Below are 6000 nucleotides of genomic sequence, written 5' to 3' on the forward strand. Positions count from 1 at the left end.
TATCACCAAATTTGTCCTGTGTATATATTTAAATACATTGTGTTGTGCATGAAAATGCACAGCGGAAATGAAAAAAAAATGTTGAAGTGAGGAAACACAAATGAGGTAGCCGCTGCTGGTGCTTCTAATTCGCTTGTCTTCCTATGGTCAGGATTTGCCGAAATAAAGCAAAAAAAGATATATATATATATATATATATATATATATATATATATATATATATATATATATATGGTGAATTTTTGTGAGTTAGTCGATGGTGCATTTCAATTTTTGTGCAAGTAATGTCCGCCTCTTCGAGCAGACCAGCTCTTAAACTAGCATTGTGCTATCTGCCACACGCAACCTTTAAACATTTTTTGAAAGTGTTTGCTGAAACACGCCGTATTTATGGCGTGTGTATGCACGAGGCGATGTTTCCATCCATAATGCAAAAATGTTGTACATAATTATAATAGTTTTTTTTTCTTTTTTTCGCCAGTCGTTAGCATTGCACTGGAAAGAGAATCAATATTGAGACACATATCACTTAAGTGCTTTTCACACGTCGTTCATACAAGAATCGGCCGAAGGGGTCACTGAAGTCTGCTGTTTTTTTTCAGGGACAAAAAAGCACGGAAAGTAATTAAAAGTTAGATGAACATACGTCAACATATTCATTCTCTTGGCATAGGCTATCCATTTAGTTGGCTGCCTCCTTCGCTTTAAAAATATAACCAAATTTGTCCTGTGTATATATTTAAATACATTGTGTTGTGCATGAAAATGCACAGCGGAAATGAAAAAAAAATGTTGAAGTGAGGAAACACAAATGAGGTAGCCGCTGCTGGTGCTTCTAATTCGCTTGTCTTCCTATGGTCAGGATTTGCCAAAATAAAGCAAAAAAATGGGAGTAAGCGAAGCTTGTGGCAAGACGACACTCGCAGGCGTTCCGCTTTGTTTGCCCTAAACTCAGGGTCGGCGGCTCTTCGCTGACGTTTGGCCTCAAAATCGCGCTCCCGCTATTCGGGGTCCGCGGCTCTTCGCTGACATTTCGCCTGGCCTTCGGAAGCCCTCACGCTAGAATCGGACAAGCTTCGGTTGCCCCCATTTTCTCGACAGGGGAAGGGCTGATGATTTTGTCTCTGTGGGTCCCACGTGTGACAAGGGTATTTCAAGGGCGCGTTACAGGTCTCCGAGCCCACAGGGGCATGTGTCATGGAGCTGGGACCCTTTCTGCACTATCGCCAGGATTGGCCCACTTTTCAGCATGGTGCGACTCCACCCCGACAATAAAACACATCACTTACCAATGCATGCAAGTTCTGCAACCAGTGCCGCCACCCCAGTCGACACTTGTGAGCCTATAAACTTCGCTTAAAAGCCGTGCACACGCGCGCCAACGATGATGCAGTAAGCTTTTAGCCAAAACAAAAGTGAAAAGGTAGAGGCAACACAAAAGAATCCCTAAAGTGTGTGAATAACAGAACTCCGGTAATGGAACTTAAGGGGCGGGGGGGGGGGGTAGGCTACAAATTTCCGGGGGGGGGGGGGGATCCGTAGCCACCCCCCGGGAAAACTCCGGAGGGGGCTTGAGCCCTGGAGCCCCTCCGTAGTCGGCGCCTATAAAGGAAACTATGAATGGTTAGATATATGTTTCCTTTACCAAAGCAAATGGGCTCTTGACTACGCTTATTTGCCACAATTACGACGTGTGGGTGTCATTTGCCTTCTCACTGAGTGAGGTTGTAGAATAATGTCCGGCAGCTTCGACACCTATAAGAGTACAAAAGATGATAGTACTTCGAAGAGCCTACCTTTGCGGTCATATTTTGCCGTGTTGTGCCTACTTATCAGTTAAAAAATAGGCATAAAATTGCATAAACTAGACCTTCAGCACGCCTACCATCAGATCCCTGTCACACTGGAGGACATTCTGAATACAGCCATTGTGACACTGTTTGGCCTTTTCGAGTGCACGCGCATGCCCTTCGACCTACGATAGGTTGCGCAAAGGTTCCAGTGCTTCATAGACGTCTTTCTTCGTCGCCTGTCCTTTGTTTTTGCCTATGTTGATGAGTCCCTTGTCGCCAGTTCTTTTTAACCCATCATTTCAAGCATATCTCGCTTCTTTTGAAGCGTTTCGCAGAACATGGCCTAATTATCAACCAAGAATAGTGTGAATCTGGCACACACTCTTTGGAAATGTCGCGGCACCTGGACGACAGTAATAGCATCCCCCCCCCCTCCTATAACGACGAAGTGAATGCCGTCGTAGACTTGCTGCGTCCCGCATTACTGTGGCAGTCATGTATTATCAAATGTTCATTCCTCAACGTGCTGCTATCGAGCAGCATCTTAAAGTCAGTTTCATAGCACCTACAGCAACTTCCATTAAGTGGTTTGCGTCTGCCGGCACTACCTTCGTCGTCATAAACAAGCAATTTTCTGTAGCTGTCCTTCTGGTTTACCCGGAAAACGATGCTCCACCGATCGTGACTGTTGATGCTTGGGGTTGTTAAGTCAGAAATGGGCTTCCACAGCTAATTAACAGCCAGTAGAGACCACTTGGTTTATTCCCAGTCTCTGTCCCGGGTATCCCGACAGAAACTATTACCGCTGCACTTGTTTCTGTCTGGACCTGCACTTCCGAGTTCCGGCTGGAATAGTAACCGACCACCAACGATAATTCGGGGCAGCCCTCTTCCTTTAGCTGGCACAGCTTCTCGGGATATCATACACAATGAAAACAGCGCACTATCCTTAATCCAAGGGTGTTCTGGAATGGTTTCACCGCCATATCAAAGTTGGGCGTATGGCCTCCAGCGCTAGATAACCATGGCGCAGCACTCTACCAGTCGTTTTCGTTGGATTACGAACTGCTCTCAAGGAAGATATCAGATTGCACCTGCTCACCTTGTCTACGACACATCTCTCCGCTTACCAGCCGGATCCTACAGACACGTGTGACCGCATTTGTCGTACCACATACGTAGACGACTTGGCCCACATATCTTCCCAGGTTCGTGCCATACAACAACGCAAACCAACATTCCTCTACCACAGTCTCCACCAGAGCACACACGTCTTTCTACGTGTTTGCCCTGCTCATCGTGCGCTTCAGGTGCAATAGACGGGCCCGCACCTTGTAGTTTCATCCGGTGAAAAAACGTTGACGCTAAGAATCAATGGCCGTGACACATTTGACACAATGGCCATGCACCCCTCTTCACACTAGTGGAAGGACAGTAAATTTTTTGTGTTATTTTGTTTTTTTTAAGCGTAGGTGGTGTAGGGCTACATCCCTCAGAAATCTGTCCCCTTCGTGCGTCTCTCCGTCCATCTGTAACGCCTAACATGATAGGCTCCATAGGTATCCATGCAGTTGTATGGGGGTGTATATGAGAATGCTTATGAGTATGTATGACTACTCAGATTTATCATTTTGACCATATATAGTAACTACTGAAGAGTTATTAAGAGTAGTTAAGGTTAATAAATAACTAATATAATAATACATTTACGATAAAGTTATTTAAGCCTAAATAATACTCCTTATTATTCCGTAATGTTCAGTAGCCTAGCAAGGGAGCAAGGATTCAGGATCGCCGTCAGCCTCTAGAGTCTGTAAAGAAGTACGTTTATCTAAGTCCAACAACTCACAGGGGACCATGACCGTGATAACGAAATTTACAGAAGTATAAAATTGGGTTGGAGTGCATATTGCAGGCATTCCGCAATTCCTGACTGGGACTTTACCACTGTCGTTGAAAAGTCTGCAATCATTCCATTCTACGGGTGCTAACATATGGGGCAGAGACTTGGAGGTTAACAAAGAAGCACGAGAACAACCTAAATGCCGCACGAAGAGCGATGGAACGAGATATGTTAGGCCTAACGTTAAGACACAAGAAGAGAGCGGTGTGGACAAGAGAACAAACTGGGGAGAACCGATATTCAAGCTGAGATTAAGAGAAAGAAATGAAGCTGCGCTGGTGATGTAATGTGTAAGCTAGATAACTGGTGAACCATTAGAGTTGCAGAATTGGTGCGGAGAGAAGGGAAGCGCAATGGCGGACTGCAGAAAACTAGGTGGGGTGATGAAGTTAGGAAATTTGCAGGCCCAAGTTTGAATCAGCTAGCGCAAGACATGGATTATTAGAGATCGCAGGGAGAGGCCTTCGTCGTGTAGTGAACATAAATATAGACTGATGATGATGATGAATACTCTTTAAGACTAATGAAGGATACGGAGGCCTAAATGATAATTATTTACACATCGATGAATGATTACTCATTTATTGCGTAATCGAGAGCAAATCAGGCTAATTATTAAAGGCGTGAATTCAATTGATTACCAGTGTAGCGATTAGCGTTAATTAAGAATAATAACGGGAATAATAAGCTTCGGTTGTTTACTAATGAATTGAAATGGATAATCAGGATTAATTAGTGAAATCCAATTACCTACGTCAAATCAGAAACAACGTTACTCGCGAAGCGTTTATTTAAATATGCCAGGCAGATAAATCGGAACGGTTGGCGTTTTTCAGGACGGGTACAAAGGCAGGCATGCAGCCGAACGTCATCTTCCTTTTCTACCACTTGTCCCCATGGTCATTCGCGCTCTTTCTGTCCTCTGTTACGAGTGCTCGTGACCGTATTAATAATTACTATAATTGCGTACAATACGATTGATTCAGGCTCACTAGCTTAATAAATTGGGTCATTTGAACAGGTCGTTGCGATATTTGCAGCATTTTGTGCCATCCTTATCACACTGAGCCGCGGTGTGCGTAAATCCGCTACTCAATCAATCAGTCAATCAATCCATCAATCAGTCAGTCAATTGTTTGTTGAGTGCAAGATGAGCGCCTGGGAATAATGCTTACGCATTACATGACGCTCCCACTAAGGAATTTCAGTGTAAACATTACCACACACTCAGTGACATAAGTTAGTCCCATGACTGGTTTCGAACCATTTTACCTGACCACAGAGCCCGGTACGCTACCCAGTCGACCACGAACTTCCCAGTGACATAGAAAGGCGGTGAAATGATTATATAGAAACATACATAGATACTGTGGGAACGCCGACATTATCAGTGACACTGTGGAGGAAGAAGACGATAGACTCGCGAGCTGCAGCTGGACGCCATTGGGCGCAGCCGGCATGACTGCGCGGGCACACGCACGAGAATAAGAAGCTGAGCTCTGCCGTTCCTGCCGTTCCAGAGAGTGTGCTTGCCCGAGATCGCCTAGCCGTGACCCAGTCTACTTCCGGGTTTGCTGTCAAGTAGCCGGCGGTTATTCTCTTACATTTATAGTTTTATTTCACATCTTTTATGATTGAAAGTCGTAATTAATTTTGAGTTGATGTCGGTCTCATCTCCAGGCCAGAGGGCCTCCCTCTTGTCTGCTGCCATCCCTCCTCAGGATATACCGGTGGAGCTGTTTCTTCGAAGCGGAACCAGCAATCTTCCTGTGGCTTTGGTACCCACAAACGGGGTGATGATCCGTATGAAGGATCCTATAAAGCCATTGAAACAGAACTTCGGGCAGTCTCCACTCACAGCAAATCACAGAGGTTCTACAGTTTGGACGCGGGGGGATCCTCTGCTCGCCGTCGGACCAGGCTTGTGTGCAAGATCTGCTAAAATGCACTAATTTCGCTACGCACCCCGTGAGCTGTTTCCTCCCACCTCACTTAGTTTGCTGCAAAGGCTAAGTCCGCGATGCCGATGTAAGTTTAGTTCAACAGAAATCTTAGACAATTTTTCTCCGGCAGGTGGTAGTATCTGTCTACCGATGCACAAGGGTAGTCGAAAAAAGAAGGTCCCTACTGAAACAGTTGTCGCAACGTTTGCAGGAACTAAGGCCTCAGAGATTAAGAGTATAAGGCCTCGCCATTGATTTACTGGGTTGAACCTCTAGCCCACGAGCACTACAGTTACGTGCCTCAAGTGTTGGCGTTTCGGACATAGCACTAACGGTTGCGATCAACCACTCGATGCCGTAA

The 6000-nt window shown here is 45.3% G+C and overlaps 1 long non-coding RNA gene across 4 annotated transcripts in view; it reads left to right on the forward strand.

Annotated features, from left to right (window-relative positions):
• LOC125945641 (uncharacterized) overlaps positions 1 to 6000 on the forward strand; it is an 89332-nt gene that overhangs the window by 67825 nt on the left and 15507 nt on the right. The window contains exon 5 of one of the 4 annotated variants that reach the window (XR_007467106.1): positions 5377 to 5664. The exons of the other annotated variants lie outside the window; for them this stretch is intronic. This is a non-coding gene — a long non-coding RNA (uncharacterized LOC125945641). The remainder of the gene's footprint in view (positions 1 to 5376; positions 5665 to 6000) is intronic. 4 annotated transcript variants of the gene reach the window in all.

The sequence above is a fragment of the Dermacentor silvarum genome, chromosome 5, assembly GCF_013339745.2.
Source record: "Dermacentor silvarum isolate Dsil-2018 chromosome 5, BIME_Dsil_1.4, whole genome shotgun sequence".
Lineage (NCBI taxonomy): Eukaryota > Metazoa > Arthropoda > Arachnida > Ixodida > Ixodidae > Dermacentor > Dermacentor silvarum.